Below are 21,036 nucleotides of genomic sequence, written 5' to 3' on the forward strand. Positions count from 1 at the left end.
TAAATATTGATCGTTTGGAACTTACTAATCGGTGTATCGTTTTATTACTTTGAACCTGACCTTGAGATATCTGTGAGTTGTCTATATGGCAACTGGCGACTCCTGAGCTGAAAAATACATAGACAGAGCCTAGTGGTGTTAAGCACACGGCCTTTAACACAGGCAAGTTAATACACCCCAATAAACGCGTTTTACACCCATAGCAAAACGTGCAACACTATTTACATGATGGTAGAATATTTTTGGTTTCTGTCTTATGTTGACTGCCATTCTATTCTCGCACTCTCCCTTTGCCGGTCTTATTTCCTCTTCACCTCCCCTCTCAACCTATTATATTTGACATGACTTTTACTTGAAGAACTCGCTTGACATGCCTCATATCTTCTTCTTTTTAATCGTCATAACTCTTTTTCCTGCATCATCCAATGGCCCTGTTTTTGGCTCCCTTACCTTTGGTCTTTATTGGAATGTAACGGACCTGTACCTAAAGGAACTCTTCCTTAAAGATGACCCATTGCTTCATTACAGTTTTTCCCTGTCAATCTCTGGTTCCATTTTATCCAGGCTAGATCCCTTCTCATCGCATTAAAATTAGCTCTCCTCTAATTTACATAGCATCCATAGAATCACTACAACGCAGAAGGAAGCCATTCTGCCCATCGAGTCTGCACCGACCCTCTGAAAGAGCACCCTACCTTGGCTCAATCCCCTACCCTATCCTGACAATCCTACCTAACCTGCATACCTTTGGACAGTGGGAGGAAACCGGAGCATCCAGAGAAAACCCACACAGACATGGAGAGAACGGACAAACTCTACAGTCATTCACGGTCAAAATCAAATCCAGGTCCCCGGCACTGTCATGCAGCAGTACTAACCACTTTACCACCATGCCGCCAAGTCTAAGGTAATGTCTAAATTAGTTTGCTCCCAGCTCTTCACCATTACTAATCTAAATCTTATGATATAATGGTCACTCTTACCCAAATATTCCTTATAGATGCTTGATCCACTTTATTTCCCAGCACCAGGTCAAGAAGTACCTCCATCCTAGTTTTCCTGAGAACATACTGATCAAGAAAGTTCTCTTGAACACAGTTCAGAATTCTTCTCTTCCTTAGCATTTACTCGTACATCATCCCAGTCAATATTTGGTCATTAAAGTTACCCAAAATCTGTAGCTCTTCCACATTTCTGTGATTTCCCTGCAGATTTGTTTCTGTGGGCGGGATTTTCCTGTCCCACCCACAATGGTGCCCACCAATGGTGGGACCGGAAAATCCCAATCTATATCCTTTTTCTCACTATTTGGGGGCCTACAGAATGCCCAAGCTGTGTGATCTTATCTTTTTGCTTCTTAACTCTAACCAAATGAAATCTCTTTTTAACCCTTCAAGGAAATCCTCTCTTTCCAAAACTACAGTGTCTTCCCTAATCACCTGATCTCTCTTCTTTACCCTCTGTCATTTTTGAAGCTGTCATATCCCTGTATATTAAGCAACAATTCCTCACCATTTTTAGGCCACCTTTATTGTTGCCTCCACATCATATTCCCACACATCCTTTTGTGCTTGTAACTCACCAACCTTATTCACTACACTTTTGCGTTTATGTAAATGCATCCTGTCCTTGCATTCCTCGTGGTCCTTCTTAGTCCATCTCTATCTAATACAGCACTATTTCCTTCTCTACTACTATCCAACATTCTCACTTTACGCACAATATTCTTCTTTTTGACATCTATATGCTGGAGCCCACCTCCCTGCCAATTGAGTTTAAAGCCTCAAGCACAATGGTGACCCCCCCCCCCCCCCCCCACGAAGGTCTGAGTTGGTGTAGTGAAGACTGTATGAAACAATATGTTTTCTAAATCATGCAAATGTTTATTAAAGAACCGAACTTGCAATTCACATTGAATGTCAATCACAGCATTGAGATTTTGAGGAAAAAACGTTTAATCATGTTTCTATTAGAGAACCCAAATCTTAAGTCTAAATAAGGTGACAGAGAGATATTTAAGGTAGCCACCAATATTTTGTCAAATATGTATTTCAATAAGATATCTTACAAAAAAGGAGGGAAGGCGGGGAAGGGCTAAGGAGGTGGGTGTATGGGGGTGTGGGGGGGGGGGGGGGGGTAATCCAATACCGTGCTCCTGTAAAGTGTATCTAATCCACAGACCTTTGTTAACTGTGCAGTGTATAAAATGAAAACTTTAGAAACATAATTTCAAAAAAGTATATTGAAAGTAGTTTTACATTAAATCCCCTTGTAGAAATTTACAGAGTATCAAGATACCTCTATCCCAATTAAGGGGAAAACTAACTTGACTAAATTACAGTAGCTATACCTTTACAGAGTGAGACACTGGAATGAATCTAACAAAGTTAAAAATCCTACTGTGTGGTTCCAATATTTATACCATAACATAGCTGAACCAGTGGGAAATATATGAGCACACTTGCTGGACAACATCCTTTGCTTTAGTCAATGTCCTTTGAGCAAAGAGGACACTGAGAGCTGCAGTTTGTGGCCACTTTCTTCTGACACTCAATTCCAGGATTCAGTTGAAAAATAATTTTTTTTTTTTTTTTTTTTAAATTTAGAGTACCCAATTATTTTTTCCAATTAAGGGGCAATTTAAAGTGGCCAATCCACCTAACCTGCACATCTTTGGGTTGTGGGGGCGAAACCCACGCAGACACGGGGAGAGGTGAAAAATAATTGATGGGTATCCTTAAGGTTATCTGCTGTTAGATTGTGGTATCTAACCATTTATTGATGTCTTGCTGAGGTGATGAAGAGATGAGTTCTTGTTTATCAGGAACTGTCTTGTGTTAGAAGATATATCATATCCTATGCCTCAGAATGATGAGCACACAACAAGCCTAGACATGTTTATGAACTTCTGAACCTTTGTCCAGCAGATGAACTCTGCTTTTAATTTTTAATCCATACTTCACTGGAGAATCACTTGAAAAAAGTCTTATGACTCCATAGTTATAGCTGCAATCCTTCAAAAAGAAAAATGATCAGAAGCAAACAGAGCAGGACAAGTTGCCAGAAGAGATGGAATGAGTAGGGTTCTCTGCAGGAGCATATATCCCAGGTTGATCGAGAACAATTCTGCCAACTTAATCTCAGTGTGGAAGTGATTCAGGAGTCTCAGCTTCACCAAGATCTCCTTGGAACATACGACTGAGGAGCAAGAGCAGGCCATTCAACCTTTACAGCCTGCTCACCATTCAATAAGATCATGGTTGATCTGACTGTGGTCTCAACTCCACTTTGCCATCTGCTCCCCAAAACCCTTGACTCCCTTGTCTGCCAAAATTCTAAATCAGCTTGAATAAATTCAACGATAAAGCCTCCACTTCTCTCTGGGAAAGGCAATTCCACATTCTAACAACCCTTTGAGAGAAAAGAAAATCCTGATCACTATTAGGCCTATTAGGCCTCTTATTCTTAAACTGTGTCCCCTGATTCTAGTCTCTCCCACATGTAGAAACATCAGCCCAACATCCATCCCATCAAATCCCCCCAGTATCTTATACATTTCAATAAAATCACCTCTCATTCTTCAAAGGTCCAATGGATATAGGCCCAACCTGTTCAACGTTCCTTCATCAGATAAGCCCTCATCCCAAGAATCAGAAAATCGTAGAATGATAGAATTCACAGTGCAGAAGGAGGCAATTCAGCCCATCAAATCTGCACCAGGCCTTGGAAAGAGCACCCGGTTCCTGCAATCCAGTAACCCCACCTAACCTTTTGGACATGAAGGGGCAATTCAGTATTGCCAATCCACCTAACCCGCACAACTTTAGACTGTGCATCTCCTCACAGACAGTCACCCAAGGACGGAATTGAACCCGGGTTCCTGGAGCTGAGGCAGCAGTGCTAACCACTGTGTCACCTTTTCTGCTCTGCTTTTCTGAAATAAGGAGACCAAAATTGTACATAGTCGGTGCAATTCACCTGTATTCAGCCTAAGTGCTCCTACCAATGGGGGATCAGGACTGTTTCCCGCTGGTGCTAGGAGAGATGCCAGCATGTCATTTAATGGCACTTAGAAAGTGTTTTTCACAGGCTTTATGTTGGCCCTGAGAGAGGTGGGCCTAAATTCCCTGTGAGGTCCCACTCCTCAGAGATCGGGGCACCCGTTTTAAAGGGCACCTTGATCCAAATTGTTGGCAAGGTCAACCCCTCCAGATGTGGGACACCCCATTATGGGTTCACCAAATTCCACATCCCCCCCCCCTCGAACCCCTCCCCCATTAACCCCTTTAGCACTGCCTCCCTTAATACCCCCTTAGGCACTCACACTCAGTCCCTCACTTCAGGCCTCGCCTCTTGACAGTTGGCACCTTCGGCTCCATGGGAGAGCAAGGGGGGGTGAGAACCCACCCTATATTTGCCTCCAAGATGTCGAGGTGGGTCCCTCAGGAGAGGTGAGGATGGAGGGAGGGGAGGGCCTGGGCCAGGGCTGGAGGGTCTCAGATTGGGTCTCTTTCCCAGGATGGGAGTCATTTGACAGGTCTTCCCATCTGCCCGCCTTGAAAACCATTGAACTATTTTTCAGCTTGTCAGCGTCAAAGATATGTGAGATGAAAGCGAAAGTCTTCTCTCTGGAGCCTTAACACCTTTGAACTGTCTTTCAGTTCAAAGACCTGTGAGATGAAGGTAAAAGTCTTCCCTTTATGAGGTGGGAACCTTTGAAGTGCTTTTTTCACAGTTAGTTTCATTGCCCTTTAACTTTTTCAGGCCTCTGTGTAAGCTTAGAAGCATAAAAGCTTTAAACTATATTGTTTACATTCAACTTCATGGTCCATTACCATTTACAATCTCTTGATTGGCAGGTCCAGACAATTTCAAAGGAAGGATAACCATTGTTTATTTATATATCTTTGAAAGGGTCCATTAACTCCGATGCACATCCTCTTGTGAGCAAATGTTCTTTCCAACTGTAGTTTTTAAAAGAGGCTGTCTCTTTGTTCTGAAGTGCTTTCTAAAAAGGGCAGGTGCGGGGCCAGCACTCAGACAGCACACCTGCTCTTTCCAGGATGCTCTTCAGAACAAATTGTTAATAACAACATCTCGAGGTTCCCCTTCATCCACCTTCCTTGATACTTCCTCAAAAAACTCTAATAAATTTATTGAGCATGGTTTCCTTTTCATAAACCGATGTTGACGCAATCTAATTATGATTTACTAAGTATCCTGCTGTAACCTGCTTAATGATGGATTCTAGCAATTTCCCTCTGATGGATGTTGGGCTGACTGGACTATAGTTTTCTGATTTCTGGTCCTCTTCGTTCTTCAATATCCATGTTACATTAGCTATTTTCCAATCCTCTGGTACCCGTCTAGAATTTAAGGAATTCTGGATGATTATAATTAGTGTATCTATTATCTGTGCAGCCGCTTCATTTAAGGCCCCAGGGTGTAAGCAATCTGGTCAGGGTACTGAACACCTTTATCTCTGGAGGCGGGGTTAACTCAGCCTCTCGACCAATCGGGGAGCCGTCTGGTCTCAACCAACCGGTCGAGAGGCACATGACCGACCAGGGCCAATGGTAAGCCGGTGTTCTGCACCAATGGCAGGCAGCTATGCTAATCATACCACCACAAACCTCATTGTTAATCTGCCACTACTAAAACCCAAAGGTCTTGCTCCTATCAATATTTATAGTAATCAGGACATGCGAGTTTCAAAACAGCAAATCTATACCTTTGTGCTGACTGCTATGGTAAATGTATTTCCAGAAGAAATTAGCTCCCCATGGCCTTTATACTACTTTGTGTTCTACAAGTCTTGATCATAGATAATAGATCATGCAGAAGAAGGCCATTCAGTCCATCAAGTCTGCAACGGTACTTGGAGAGAGCACCCCGCATTTTTTTAAAATTTGGAGTACCCAATTATTTTTTTTTCCAATTAAGGGGCTATTTAGCGTGGCCAATCCATGTAACCAGCACATCCTTGGGTTGTAGGGGTGAAACCCACACAGACATGGGGAGAATGTGCAAACTCCACATGGACAGTGACCCAGGGCCGGGATTTGAACCCAGGTCCTCAGCGCCATAGTCCCAGTGCTAACCACTGCGCCACATGCTGTCCCCAGAGCACCCCACTTAAACCCACATCTCCCCCCTAACCCCGTAACCCAGTAACTCCACCTAACCTTTTGTTTTGGACACTAAGGGCAATTTAGAATGGCCAATCCAACGAACCTGCAAATCTTTGGACTGTGGGAGGAAACCAAAGCACCCGGAGGAAACCCACGCACACACGGGGAGAACGTGCAGACACCGCCAGACAGTGACCCAGCGGGGAATCAATCCCGGGACCCTAGAGCTACGAAGAAACAGTGCCAACCACTGTGCCGCCGTGCTGGCCCGCTGTGCTACTGTACCGAGCTGTAGTGTTGCTTCCCAACTAACACAAAGCAAGACTTGCCTGCGTTGTTGCTAAATAAGGAACATGGAGTGGGAAATCCCCACCATAGTAATACCATGAGAAGAATCTAATGAAACTGTGATCATTTTTAATGGACCAGAAATAATGTTTTGATCCTATTGTGTGGATAACCTATCTTGGAAACAGAACGGTGACTAATGTTTTATTCATCTTAAAATGTCTTTACTACTCATTATTTATAAGTTAGGATAATTATAGTCAATAGGTTCCCTATTTGGACAGGGATTTTGAATGATCATGTTATTTTAAGGATAGGTGCGACCCTCGGCTTGTCCCTGAAAGGGATTTATTACACCGTCTAATGTCTAACTGTCTAAACTTTACAAACGCGATCATCTGGATCTAAGTATTGTGCAAGCTTGACAAAGCAAGCAAGATTTTGTATATTTCCCCGCTATGTAGTCGGAGGGTAATGTCCTTCAACTGCATGCATTGTGCAAAATGGCATAAAAGGTTTGAAGCAAAAATAGTGCTTCATAAGCAAATGTAGCACTCCTAGCCTAAATGATTGGTTCCAAAGGTTTAAAATTAGCAGTTTGCTCCTTTCTGAGGCCAATATTTATTTTAAATACGTGAAACTAAATCAAAGGACTATAGCTGGTATGTCAAGAACCACCAATTAATGAGGTAAATTATGAGGTGTTGATTTAGTTATTTAGTGTGAAGTGTGAAGATCGCAAGAGGTAGGAAGGACTGGGAGAGGTCAGGAGTTCCACCATGTTATGGACTTGGGAAAGTGTGAGTTGAGTAGAGTAAAATGACTCTTTAATAATCTTTATTTGTGTCACAAGTAGGCTTACATTAACACTGTAATTAAATTACTGTGAAAATCCCCTAGTCACAACACTCTGGCGTCTATTCGGGTACACTGAGGGAAAATTCAGAATGCCCAATTCACCTAACAAGCACATCTTTCGGGACTTGTGGGAAGAAACCAGAGCACCCGGAGCAAACCCACGCAGACACGGGGAGAAGGTGCAGATTCCACACAGACAGTGGCCCAAGCCAGGAATCAAATCTTGGACCCTGGCACAGTAAAACAACAGTGCTAACCACTGTGCCACCATGCCGTCCCCAACAATACTTCAATACCAGGATGAGATGCAGAGGAGGAGGAAGGGTATCTTTAACAGCTTTTATGGGATTTAAGAAAGATAAGCATAAGAGATGTACTGACCAAACTAATATTCATGTAATAAAAGAGGGACACCTAAGGTAATAAAGAGAGAGTTGGAGACTTTGTGAGCCATAGCCTGCCCATGAAATAACAAGCTTATTGCTTAGGCACAAATGAACTACAAATGCACTAATCTGTGGTGTAGTGTCTGGGTACCTTGGCATGGTTTCACATCTCTGCACCACTTGGCAAGATGTTTATCATTTACCCATGTTCCTGAATGAGCCTTGTGGAAGGATAGGAGTAGATTTTAGGTGGCTGCCTTGTGAAATGAAAATTGAAAGAAAATCACTCATTGTCACAAGTAGGCTTCAAATGAAGTTACTGTGAAAAGCCCCTAGTTGACACATTCCGGCGCCTGCTCGGGGAGGCTGGTATGGGAATTGAACCGTGCTGCTGGCCTGCCTTGGTCTGTTTTAAAAGCCAGCGATTTAGCTCTGTGCTAAACCAGCCCCTAATGTCAGCTGCTATCGTGGAGCCCAGAATAGCATTTATGCTCCCCTTAGCTCTAAAGAATTAAACTAAAACTGATTTACTGGTCTCCTGTTTTGCTGAGCATGCATGGTAGGTTGCTTCACTCAGTATTATCCTAAAACAGCAACCAGAGGACTACTTCCATTATCGGACCCCCGATCTGCACACTAACAGGATCTTGTTTGCACGTGAACTGACTGGCCTGGTGGCTGGTGACTCTCCACAAGCCTTCAAAAGTGAACTGGAGTGGACATGGCATCATGCAGATGGGAAGTGTCTTTATAGACAACATTTATCCCTCACAATCTTCCAATTGGCTGATGGCGATGGAGGGACATCTTCCAGGGTATTTCTTCCCTCATTTAATTTTTAAAAAAAAATCTTTGTTGTCACAAGTCAGCTTACATTAACACTGCAATGAAGTTACTGTGAAAAGCCCCTAGTCACCACATCCCGGCGCCTGTTCAGGTACACTGAGGGAGAATTCAGAACGTCTAAATTACCGAACAGCACACCTTTCTGGGCTTGTGGGATAAAATCGGAGCACCCGGAGGAAACCCACGCAGACACAGGGAAAACGTGCAGACTCCACACAGACAGTGACCCAAGTCAGGAATCGAACCTCGGACCCTGGCGCTGTGAAGCAACAGTGCTACCCACTGTGCTACTGTACTACCCTTGTGTGATGATATGATCTGCATACTCGTCTGCCATTGGGCCAGAACGTCGGCTTACCATTGGCCCTGGTCGGTCATGTGCCTCTCGACCGATTGGCCGAGAGGCTGAGTTAACCACGCCTCTACCAACGAGGTATAAATGCTCAGAAGCCTGACGATCGTTCTTTTCCACTGTAGACGATCGCCAGGCTGTGTTCTAGTTAATTAAAGCCTGACATTGGTAAATCACTCGCCTCGCGTGCAATCGATGGTGCATCAATTTAATTAACTACAACTTTGAAGATGGAGTTCCGCATCAAGCCCGAATGCCTCCGCATCAGCCCGCAAACTCTGAACTCTACAGAACGTTTCAAACTCTGGCTGACTTGCCTCGAAGGGTTCCTGGCATCTACAACCACCCCCCCCACCGGGGCACAGAAGCTGCACGTCCTCCACTCCAGCGTGGGTATTGCCGCTTACTCAATAATCGAAGACGAAACAGATTATGATGAAGCTATACGGAAGCTAAAAGGACAATTCCTCAAACCGATCAACAGGGTATTCGCTCGACATCTGCTGGCCACCAGAAAGCAGGTCCCCGGTGAGTCTCTAGACCAATACGCCCGGGCCCTTTGTGCCCTGGGGAGAGGTTGCGCCTGTGAAGCGGTGTCCGCTACAGAGCACATGGAGCTACTCGTCAGAGACGCTTACGTGGCTGGGATGCTGTCCCCCGTGATCCGCCAGCGGATGCTGGAAAGAGACGAACTCAGTTTAACGGAGACACTGACTCTCTCCGCCTCCCTGGAGGTCGCAGATCAAAGCGCTCGCACCTATGACCCTGGCCAGGCCGCCTCCTGGCACGCTTCCCACCAGCTACCCACCGCTCCCGGCCTCCCTCAGGCTTGTGCCGCGGGGCGCCCCGATAAATCCGCGGGGCCCCGCTGCTACTTTTGTGGGTACGCTAAGCACCCTCGCTCGCGCTGCCCAGCCCGCTCCGCCCTCTGTAAGAGCTGCGGGAAGAAGGGCCACTACTCCACGGTCTGCCAGGCCAAAACGCTGGCTGCAGCGCTTCTGGAAGCTGCACAGCACTCTCCCCCCCTCCCCCAGGCCTCTGCAAACGGCCTGTGTGTCTCTCTCTCTCCCCCAGGGCCCCTCCAGCCGCTCCCGACTCGCGCCCCGCCGGCCGACATGCGCACCTCCCCGGCCCCTCCAGGCCTCTGCCTGCCCGCCGCGCACGTTTCTCCCCCCCGCCCCCGGGCCCCGGCGCCCGACCGGCTCGCCTCTCCGGGCCTCCCTGGTCCCTGCCTGCCCGCAGCGGCCCTGCTTCCCTCGCTCCCGGACCCCGGCTCCCCCCACCCCCGGGCCCCGGCACCCGACCGGCTCGCCTACATCCCGGCGCCTGTTCAGGTACACTGAGGGAGAATTCAGAACGTCTAAATTACCGAACAGCACACCTTTCTGGGCTTGTGGGATAAAATCGGAGCACCCGGAGGAAACCCACGCAGACACAGGGAAAACGTGCAGACTCCACACAGACAGTGACCCAAGTCAGGAATCGAACCTCGGACCCTGGCGCTGTGAAGCAACAGTGCTACCCACTGTGCTACTGTGCTACCCTTGTCCAACCGTGATGCCCTTGTCCAACCGTGCTGCCCTTGTGCTACCATTCTGCCCTATTGACTCCAGTTTCATTTCCCTATTTATTTGCCTCTCCCAGGGTATAGTACAGCTGTTGGGTCTTGGCCCGGGGTGAGGGGGTGGGGATTGAAGTGGGTGAGGGGAAGTGTTCATACTGTCTCAGTGTGCGGGTGTTTCAGCCCCTCTTGTAGTTGGCAGATGGATAGTGAGGAAGTATTTGGATGGCGAGCTGTTCCCAAGCAACTTGGGATTGCCTTTACCCCCACGGCAATGTTAAAAGTTTTTAACAAAAATCAATATCATCGATTGTATTGCAATGTTGTGATTTCAAGACAAGAGACTGCCTCAACGTCTCGCAGATTATTTCAGGAAATCCGTCACTAAAACTGTTATCTGTCAGAAAACTTTCTTTATTCCGCCCAGATAGACTTTGGCATCTGAGAGAGAGGACTGAGGACAAATCATTTTGAAAAGAAAAACCAAAGCCAATTAACTATAAAAAGTAGACATGTGACGGCTACTCTGCTCCAGATACAGGCAGGACATAGCAAAGCCATGAACTAGCAGTGAGATTAAGGGATTGGGCGCACTAAGCAGTTTGAGAATTGAAAAGGTGATAGTTACAAGATCTGCTGTTCAAAAGGTTAACTCGCATTTGCCGACACAGTTGCTATTTTAAAAATCGTATGCAAGGTGCATAAGTTGTGCAAATGCTAAGCTTAGCCCCAAATCTAAAGAGGAGAACATTTTATAAATGGAATCCCAGAAATTCTGCAGCAACTCAGTATCCCAAAGGTTAATTTGTAAGCATTTGAATATTAATTGGTCAGCTGAACCATAAGACCACAAGATATAGGGTGTGATTCTCCGGCCTCATTGCACTCTCTCGCGAATGAAGCGAGGCCGGTGAACAGCGGGAGAGGCTGAAAATGAGAACCAGCCCAGGCGCCACTTTCCCCATCGCCCTCTCACCGCCCCCCCACCCCCGCCCCTCACCCACCACTCCCTGCCCCCCCTCCCCGGTGGGCTACGTCTAGGTGTCTCGCCAGGATGCATATCTGAAGTGGAGGCAGCCAGCTGCTTACCATGTCCTGTGGCCTTTGATACCCCTGGCGGTGACCTTTGGAGACAGAGGACCCCAGCGCACTTGTCGACAGCACACGCACAGTCGTGCCACCCTGTCACGTGTGCTGACTTTGAGATGCGGCCTCACCAGAGGGGTGGAACTAGGGGGAGCTGGTGGCCATCATCGCCACTCCATGGGATAGGTCCCTGTTGGCACCCAGTGCCCTCTGCTCCCGCTCTTTACCCATAGGGCTCCACGGTTCACCTCAGGATGGAGGGGCAGCTGGCTTGCGCCCCAGCCGCCCCTGCATCATGAGCTTCCCGTTGTCTGCTCCATTGTGTCGATGCCCTCGGTGATGGTCCTCAGTGATTGGGCCATGCTCTGCAGCGTCTCGGCAATGCCCACCTGGGACAAGCACCGCAGGACCTCGGTTATTCCGATTTGAGAGTGGGCAATGTCCCACAGCACCTCATCAAGGTCAGCCTGGTACTGGATCACATTCCCCAGCGAGGTGGACATTCTGCCTAGACCCTCAGCCATGGCTGTCACTGACTGCGCGATGCCTTGGACACCGTCACTAATGGTGCCAAAGTCGTGGACCAGGCTTTCCACTGTAGGCCACCACACTAGCAGGGTTGGCATCGGTGCCACGCACTGCCGGCGACATCTCCTGCACCCATAGCCTCTGAGACTGTACCAATCTGCTATGGACCTGCTGGAGTGTCGCTGACATCGCCCTCTGAATGTCCTGACCGCTCCCTAACTTCTCCAACAGCTCCAGGTAACCTTGTTCCAGAGGCTCAGCATCTGGCTGGGATCCAGCAGACCTCTGACTTCTGCCTCCACCTGATGTACATCAGCAGCTGTGTGGTGCTCACCAGATTGTGTCCCAGAAGCTTGTCCACTCACATTTTGCACCGAGTTCTGTGTATCCGTGCTGCTGGAGGGTGGGGATGACAGCTGTGACATGTCGATCATGTCATCCTCGGAGTTATCCTCAGGTTTTCTGCTGGGAGGCAGGGGAGGGGCCACCCAGGATGGCTGGCACTGTCGGCTAGAGGACCTGTGGGAGAATGGGCATGTGGTCAGTGGGAGGGATGGGTCAATTAGTAAGGATCCTCACCTCAGCGGCTTCCGCCGACCTCCACATTGGTGACCGCTCTGCCCTTGGCCACATCAGTTACCTCAAGGGCCCTTTCCTCGAAGGTGGTGGGATTCGTATGTCTAGCACCCCTCTGCCAGTCTGGGCCCTCTCCTGGTGATTGCGGGAGCGCTTATCCTGTGGAGGTACAGAGCGGGCATCGATAGCCGCACATGTGGTTCACAGTGGTGGTGGGGTGGTGCGGAGGAAGAGTTGGGGAGGGTTGATGGGAGAGGAGGGGTGAAGGGACGGCTGAGGACCTCATGGAAGGTTGGGTAAGTGATTGCTCGCATGGGGGTAGACTGGTCTCGGCGGCGGGGGTGCTATGGTGTCAACTGCCTGGTGTAGGTCATTGACCTTCTTGCGACACTGGAGGCCAGTCCTCCTGGGCACACTTCCGTAGCTCACAGCCGCTGCAACCTCGTCCCAGCCGGCACTCATTGCCCTGTGGCTCACTCTCTGGGGGGAACAGGACATGCCTCCACTGCATTGAGAATCTCCCCAAGTCTGCATCTCCAAATCTTGAGCCCAGCTTTCTCAGCGCCGTGGCTGCGAGCTAAGTGGGGTGGCCATGCAGGGGGGGCGTGGCAAGAGTGGTCCCGGCGAATCGGTTGGCGAGCCCTTCATTTGCGGTGAGAAGCCCATAAGGCCTCATAATGTGGACCAATTACCGTAGAACAGCATTGCCGGCCTTGCTACCGCAGGTCCTGCTTGCTACCACACTTAGAAATCTTTCCAGAGAATCGTGCCCATAGCAGCAGAATTAGGTTTTTAAGCCCATCGGGTCTGCTCTGCCATTCAATCATGGCTGATATTTTCTCATCCCCATTCTCCTGCCTTCTCCCCCTAGCCCCTGATCCCCTTATTAATCAAGAACCTATCTATCTCTGTCTTAAAGACACTCAGTGATTTGGCCTCCACAGCCTTCTGAGGCAAAGAGTTCCACAGATTCATCACCCTCTGGTTGAAGAAATTCCTCCTCATCTCTGTTTTAAAGGATCATTCCTTTAGTTTGAGATTGTGTCCTCGGTTCTAGTTTTTCCTACTAGTGGAGACATCCTCTCCACATCCACTCTATCCAGGCCTCGTAGTATCCTGTAAGTTTCAATAAGATTCCGTCTCATCCTTCCAAACTCCAACGAGCACAGACTCAGAGTCCTCAGCCTCTCCTCATGTGACAAGTCTTTCATTCCGGGATCATTCTTGTGGACCTCCTCTTGACCCTTTCCAAGGCCAGCACATCCTTCCTTAGATACGGGGCCCAAATATGCTCACAATACTCCAAATGGGGTCTGACCAGAGCCTTATTTAGTCTCTGTAGTAAATCCCTGCTCTTGTATTCTAGCCCTCTCAAAATGAATGCTAACATTGCATTTGCTTCTTAATTGCCAACTGAACCTGCATGTTAACCTTAAGAGAATCCTGAACTAGGATTCCTAGGTCCCTTTGTGCTTCAGACTTATGAAGCCTTTTCCCATTTAGAAAGTAGTCTTTGCCTCTATTCTTCCTATCAGCAAGACATATTTTATCAGAAAATAATTAAACATGATAATGGAATGAATATCATTAGACTCTGCTTTGTCTTAATGAGAACAGATGGAAACTACACTCACCATATGTTTCACTCAAACGGGCATACATCAGGATTTAATTTTAACCAGTCTTCTCCTCATTAAATACTGAGTTTGTTGCACAAGATGACCATGATGTGTCATGGAAAATGATGTGATGGATAGTGTCTCGTGATTGGCTTGCTTTCTCTCTGAGAAGGAGAAACAGGATCTGAGCCTGGAAATCCTTGGAATGCGATTCTGGCCTCAGTGTTCAGATAGTCACCACCAACACTGACCTCACTGGAGTTTACTGGGTCAGAGGGAACTCAGTTTATTGATCTGAAGTCTGTCTGCGCACTTTCCGCTATGGGTGCTTCCCTGTGTGACTCTGAGCAACACACTGCCCAGGAGCTCCACTCTCTGGCTGTCAGCTGCGAGCTGCTAACCTCCTCACAGAGAAACTATTTCGTACCAACTTGCACAAATGCGAAAAATGTGACTTTCGTCATTTGGAAGCCAGGTTTGGTGACAACATCAGATGGGCTATGCTATCGACCCTCCCGCTCTCTGCTCAATACCCTCACAAATTTAGTATTGGCCCCATACAGTTAGTTTTACTGCAAAACTTGCCTTGTTTCTGAAACCTAGTCAAGCTGAGAACAGATCATTCAGAAAGCCACCCAAAGCAAAATGTCATGAATGGTAGCAACACCTTCAAAATGGAAAGGATTAAAAAAAGCATTATGTCTTCATTTGGGAATCGCCTTTCCGGGGGTTTTGAAGTTCAGTGGGTTTCTGTTGGAGAACTGCTCCAGCAAATTATTTTCCTCTCCAGCAAGCGGCAGCACAAGGCCTTTGGCAATCGCTGATCTTCAGTCAAATTGCTGCCGCTTCATGTCCTACTCAGGATGGGTAGGAAGAGTGCTCGGAGCGGGTACCGACTGTCAGAGTTCAGCTGGGTTTTGGGTGTCCACTGCCTTTCAAATAAGTGGTGAAAGGGGTTTGGGTGACAGTCTTGCAGGAGAGTGGATCTGGGACAGGGGAAGCCATGACGCTCTTTATGGGGCCCAGGGCAGAACTCCTGCTCCTCATGGCCTTTCCAATTGGGGCTAGTCTGCCTACAGCTGGTAGAAAGGCCCAGTGGCTTCCTCGTTCAGGCCCTGGCTTAAATCAATGGAAAAAAATCAGGTGGTTTGTGAAACAGCTGAGTTATGTACTATCGTGCATTCCAGGCTAGAGAAATGTCATCCCCATTGTTCTTTATAGGAAGTTACAACTATCCACTTGCGGGCTGGCGTGCTGGTGGGGTGGGGGTGGGGAGTGGGGGGGGAATGCTGTCCATGCCTCATTTCTTTATATTTCACTCTTCTACAAAATATAGATATATTTCACCACAATGACAACTTGGCTCAGTTAATAGGGCAGCACGGTAGCATTGTGGATAGCACAGTTGCTTCACAGCTCCAGGGTCCCAGGTTCGATTCCGGCTTGAGTCACTGTGTGTGGAGTCTGCACATCCTCCCCGTGTGTGTGTGGGTTTCCTCCGGGTGCTCCAGTTTCCTCCCACAGTCCAAAGATGTGCAGGTTAGGTGGATTGGCCATGATAAATTGCCTTTAGTGTCCAAAATTGCCCTTAGTGTTGGGTGGGGTTACTGGGTTATGGGGATAGGGTGGAGGTGTTGACCTTGGGTAGAGTGCTCTTTCCAAGAGCCGGTGCAGACTCGATGGGCCGAATGGCCTCCTTCTGCACTGTAAATCCTGTAAATAGGACGTTCATTGTAAAGTTAGATGGTCTAAGCAAGCACTGTGCTGACTAAATGCTACATTGCCTGGATATGCAGTCCAGGGACACAGGACATATGAAACAGAGGCATCCTGCTTCATTAACCACAGCTACATTGCCTCCCTGGGCAACTGTCTCCAGCCCCATTGGGTGGAATATTTCGCATAAACGGCCCAAAAAACTCGTGAGAGTTGGGAAACGCAGTTCTCGGCTACTGAGATCCCATTTCACGATTCTTCACACCGCTCGCCAATGACCGAACAAGGTTCCCACTAGGAACCTCATTTTAAAACATTTGCATCACAAATTCAATCTCAGGGCACAAGTTGTGTGGATGTGAAATGCCACTGGTCTATCAGGGCCGTCATAGTGGCTGGCTGGCTACGCAAGGTCAGAGGTTCCTTTGACTCGCAACCTTGGGAAGCTGGGGGAAGGAAATGGAAACCTAAGGATGGAGCTGGCTGAAAATTGCAGTCTTGACATGTCAGGTGTGCCTCTTCCCAAAGGGGGAAGCCAGTCCCTTATTCAGTTCCCTGACCCATCCTTGATGAGTTAATTATGCCAATTGAACCACTATTGCAATGCATGACTGTTCCACTGATTGGCGCCTAATTGTTAACCCTGTGGGAGGTAAGTATCCAAGCATTAAACTCCATGGGTTACACCCACATGGAGGAAACCCACACAGACACAGGAAGAATGTGCGAACTCCACACAGTCACCTGAGGTTGGAATCAAAACCGGTTCTCTGACGCTGTGAAGCAGCATTGCAATCCACTGTGCAAACGTGCCACCCTCAAGTTGCCAGTCTATTGATTTCAGTAGAACAACAGCAAGGATGTCAACGTGTGACTGCGCATGGGCAGGATCAGCGCCCTGCAGAGGAGGGGGTGGCAGGACCCGCTGTGTTACCAGAGGTAAGGCCACACATGGAGATGGCTCAGAGGAGACACTACCGACCACAGGTCCACCTAAAAGAGCCCCGTTCTTCCAGATGTCAGTGATCCACTGCTGGAGAAGACAGACTGATGGTCGATTGGATCATTTGTGCCAGGTGATGCAGAAGTGGGCGCCACATGGACTGGGAGGACATCCATTGCCTGTGACTCTGAAAGTTAGAGCTGAGCTGAACTTATGGGCGTGATTCAACTTATTGAGAACGCGTCTAGCCGCGTGTTTCTTGGTGCTGACAGTGGTCTCGCGTTGGCATAAGGGGCCTCAGCAGGGAACGCACAGCCGATGCCGCACATAGCCCCGTTTTGTACACTGGGGAGCTCTGCTTGCCAGAACCCCCCAGTGCAGCGAGAGATCAGGATGGCAATTTTAAATGGCATCCCGATCTCTGAGGCCCCAGAAGTGGCCACCGAACCCCCCCCAGCCTGAACGCACTATGGGATGCTACCCCCCCCCCCCTCCCCCCGCACCCTGCCCAATCGCATGCGTGCAGAAAATGCCAGTTGGTACCTTGGCAGTGTCAACCTGGCACCCTGGTAGTGTTCCTGCTATCTGACAGTGCCACCTGGCACCCTGGTAGTGTTCCTGCTATCTGACAGTGCCACCTGGCACCCTGGTAGTGTTCCTGCTATCTGACAGTGCCACCTGGCACCCTGGTAGTGTTCCTGCTATCTGACAGTGCCACCTGGCACCCTGGTAGTGTTCCTGCTATCTGACAGTGCCACCTGGCACCCTGGTAGTGTTCCTGCTATCTGACAGTGCCACCTGGCACCCTGGTAGTGTTCCTGCTATCTGACAGTGCCACCTGGACATCTTGGCAGTGCCAGGCTGGCACCAAGGCAGCATTTCCAGGTTGCCCAGGCAGAACCAGCAGTGCCAGGGCTCATCCCATCCCAAAGGGTATGCAGCTAGGGGCCTCCAATCACCTGGGAGACCCCCACAAATGTTGTTTTGTCTGGTCCTATTTCTGGAGACCAGTGCTGAACGGCGCTCGCGAAGGGGATGAATCCCAAAGGCTCGGGTACCTCGGGAATCTGCACATTAAAGTGAGACCAGCTATCTCGTTCCAATATGCAGATTTGCCAAAACGTGATCCTGTCCACAATGGGCGGGATCTACAAAACAGCGTCTCGCAAGATTAAGTCAGATATTGCGAGGCCTTGCGAGCTGGGTAGACCACGGGAGCGGGTCTTCCGGTTTTATCGGCCATGTTGCACTGCAACGAGCTGCTTTTCAGGTACAGTGTGGCCATTGCATTGCGCTCTCTATTCCAGAGGCTCATTTCAAGACTGCACGGGTGACTTTCGCTGTATCACCCAGTCTGTCGCACACAAGTATAGACAGGAGGTGGCAGATGTACTTTTTGCGCGGGCTCACCTGTACATTAACTTTGACTGGGACCAAAGGTGCCAGGGCGCCAGGTCCATGGGTCTCGCCCGAATGGCTGGTTTTCCTCAAGTGCAGGGTCTGATTGACTGCAAATACATGGCTCTGCGTTCCTCATGGCAGCATGGGCTGTCATTAATCACCACAAGGGATTCCACTCTTGTAAACATGCAGATCATCTGTGACCACTGAATGAGCAGAATGCAGGTATGTGCCGTATCCAGGCAGCATCCATGAGAGCTCATTTCTCGGACACTCTCAGATCCAGCTGTATTCGAGGGAGCTCCTTGGGGATAAAGGGTACCCACTCAGGAGGGAGCTGATGATGCCACTGCAGAGCCCACAAACACCTGCTGAGACTCGATACAACAAGGCTCATGGATCTGCACATGCGCTGGTCAAACAGGTGATTGGCCTGCTAAAGATGGGGTACCGGTCAGGGGAAGCCTTCAGTCCTGCTCCCAGAGGATGTCCCGCATCATGGTGGTCTGATGTGCTCTGCACAACCTGACATAGCAACAGGGCGAGGTGCTGGACGAGAAGTCACAGGACTGCCACATCTCCTTGGATGAGGAGGTGGTCGAGGAGGGTGGCAAGGGACAACCCCCCTGGATGAGGCGCAGAAAGGACCTTGGGCGATGGCCAGGGCCCGAATAGCACTGAACAGGGTGACCTGGGGGCGATGGGACGCTGAACGACACATCTCAGCTGCTGCTGCCTCCTCCGAGGTCAGGGGTCTTGGGGTGTGTCTCCACCTCCTGAGGAGGTGGACACGCTCTCACGAGCTTTCAGCCGATGGCTTCCTCATGGTGAGAGAATGCTGGTAGAAATGACAGGCCTGAGCCTTGTTATTTGCGGTTGGTGGTGGGGGGCGGGGGGGGGGGGGAGTGTTGGGGAAGAGCCTGGGGGGGCAGTGCCAGATCAATTCAGGCATTACAGCATTGTCACAGTGGGGGGGGGGGGGGGGGGGGGGAGAAACGATGAGCTTCCATCCTCTCAGGGTAGATGGAGGATGCCCTGTTGTTGCGTTAGAGTTATCAGAGCATGCCACAATGGCATGAGAGCAGGGAGGAACTTCATGGGCGATCAACGTGACTTCTTTATTGCTTTAGATGGTTCTAACACTCATGATCTATCTCTATTCATGCCTAAGTTACCTTGCTCACTTTGTGACTAACTTTTCTTCCACACCCTCCCGCTATGCATAGGTGTTTTCCCAGGATCCACAGCTGGGGAGCAGGCGGCCCTGCTGATGTCCACGCCCTGTTACCTGAGATGGCCTTGGTAGGTATCCCCTGGAGGGCCCGGACCTTGAGGGTCCAGGCCTATTTTTGGGCTCCACGGGTGCTGCAGTGCTGCCCACCTTGGAGGGGAGGGGTGTATTTATTCATGGGATATGGGCATCGCAGGCTGGGCCAGCATTTATTGATGTTCCCCAATTGCTCTTGAGGGGGCAGTTAAGAGTCAACTATGTTGCTGTGGTTGTGAGTGGGGTGGGGGGGCATGGCGTGGGGTGGCTTGATGTGTATCAGTCACAAGGGGGGGAGTCAGATGGGCTGAGTACCAGTAAGGTTTCCTGGGTGGAAAGCCTCGGGCAGAGCACCTGTCGATCCAGTTCCCTGTAGATGCACAGAGGCCCCTGGACTCCTCCATGAGATAGAGGGGAAAGTGGAGTGAGATCCAGAAGCCCCACTGTCCTCTGGCTATCACACTGTGGATGCCCATCGGTGCCTGTACCATGCAGCTGAAGCCCTGAACCAAGCAGACTACACCCCCCCCGAAATGGAGTGCATGACATGAACCATGGAGTGGGCAGCTCGGGCCATGGAGTGCACGTCTGCACTCAGGTCTCTGCTGCGGACGGCATCCTCACAGTGTGGGGCCTTGTTGCATTGGAGTGACCATTTCCTCAGACAGAAGACGATGGGACTCTGTCAGTCGGAATGACAGGGGGATGCTGTCATCCCTTCCCGATGCTTGCGACTCCGCATTTGGGGAAGATTACCCAGGTTCCACGGAGCCCTGGGCTGCAGCATCTCTCCGAGTGCCAGATCCCTGGGAAGCAAGATGGCATTAGTGCATGGCAAAAGGAGACTGATAGAAGAAATGTTACTTACATGAAGTTTGCACAATGCCTTGATGTATTGAGGTTTCTCGCTTGTGTCTCTTGCAGCACGGTAGCACAAATGGATAGCACTGTGGCTTCACAGCGCCAGGGTCCCAGGTTCGATTCCCGGCTTGGGTCACTGTCTGTGCGGAGTCTGCACGTTCTCCCCGTGTCTGCATGGGTTTCCTCCGGGTGCTCTGGTTTCCTCCCACAGTCCAAAGACTGCAGTTTAGGTGGATTGGCCATGATAAATTGCCCCTAGTGACCAAAATGGTTAGGAGGGGTTGTTGGGTTGCGGGTGTAGAGTGGAAGTGAGGGCTTAAGCGGGTCAGTGCAGACCCGATGGGCCGATTGGCCTCCTTCTGCACTGTATGTTCTATGTTGCCTCAACATCGCCCTCGGCACAGGTACAGTCCTGTTCCTCGCCGACGAGCTCAAAGGTTATCTTCTCAGAATGGCGGTCTTCAGCTCAGACATCACATTGACTGGCTGAACTGCTCACATCAATTGTGCTCGAGTATGTCCGGCAATGAGACAGATGGGAGAGTGTAGGCAGGAGCCGTGCCAGGCCAGAGAGTCATGAAGTCTGGAATATGTGGTAGGTGAGTGGGAGTGTGGAT

Source organism: Scyliorhinus canicula, chromosome 2 (genome assembly GCF_902713615.1).
Source record: "Scyliorhinus canicula chromosome 2, sScyCan1.1, whole genome shotgun sequence".
Lineage (NCBI taxonomy): Eukaryota > Metazoa > Chordata > Chondrichthyes > Carcharhiniformes > Scyliorhinidae > Scyliorhinus > Scyliorhinus canicula.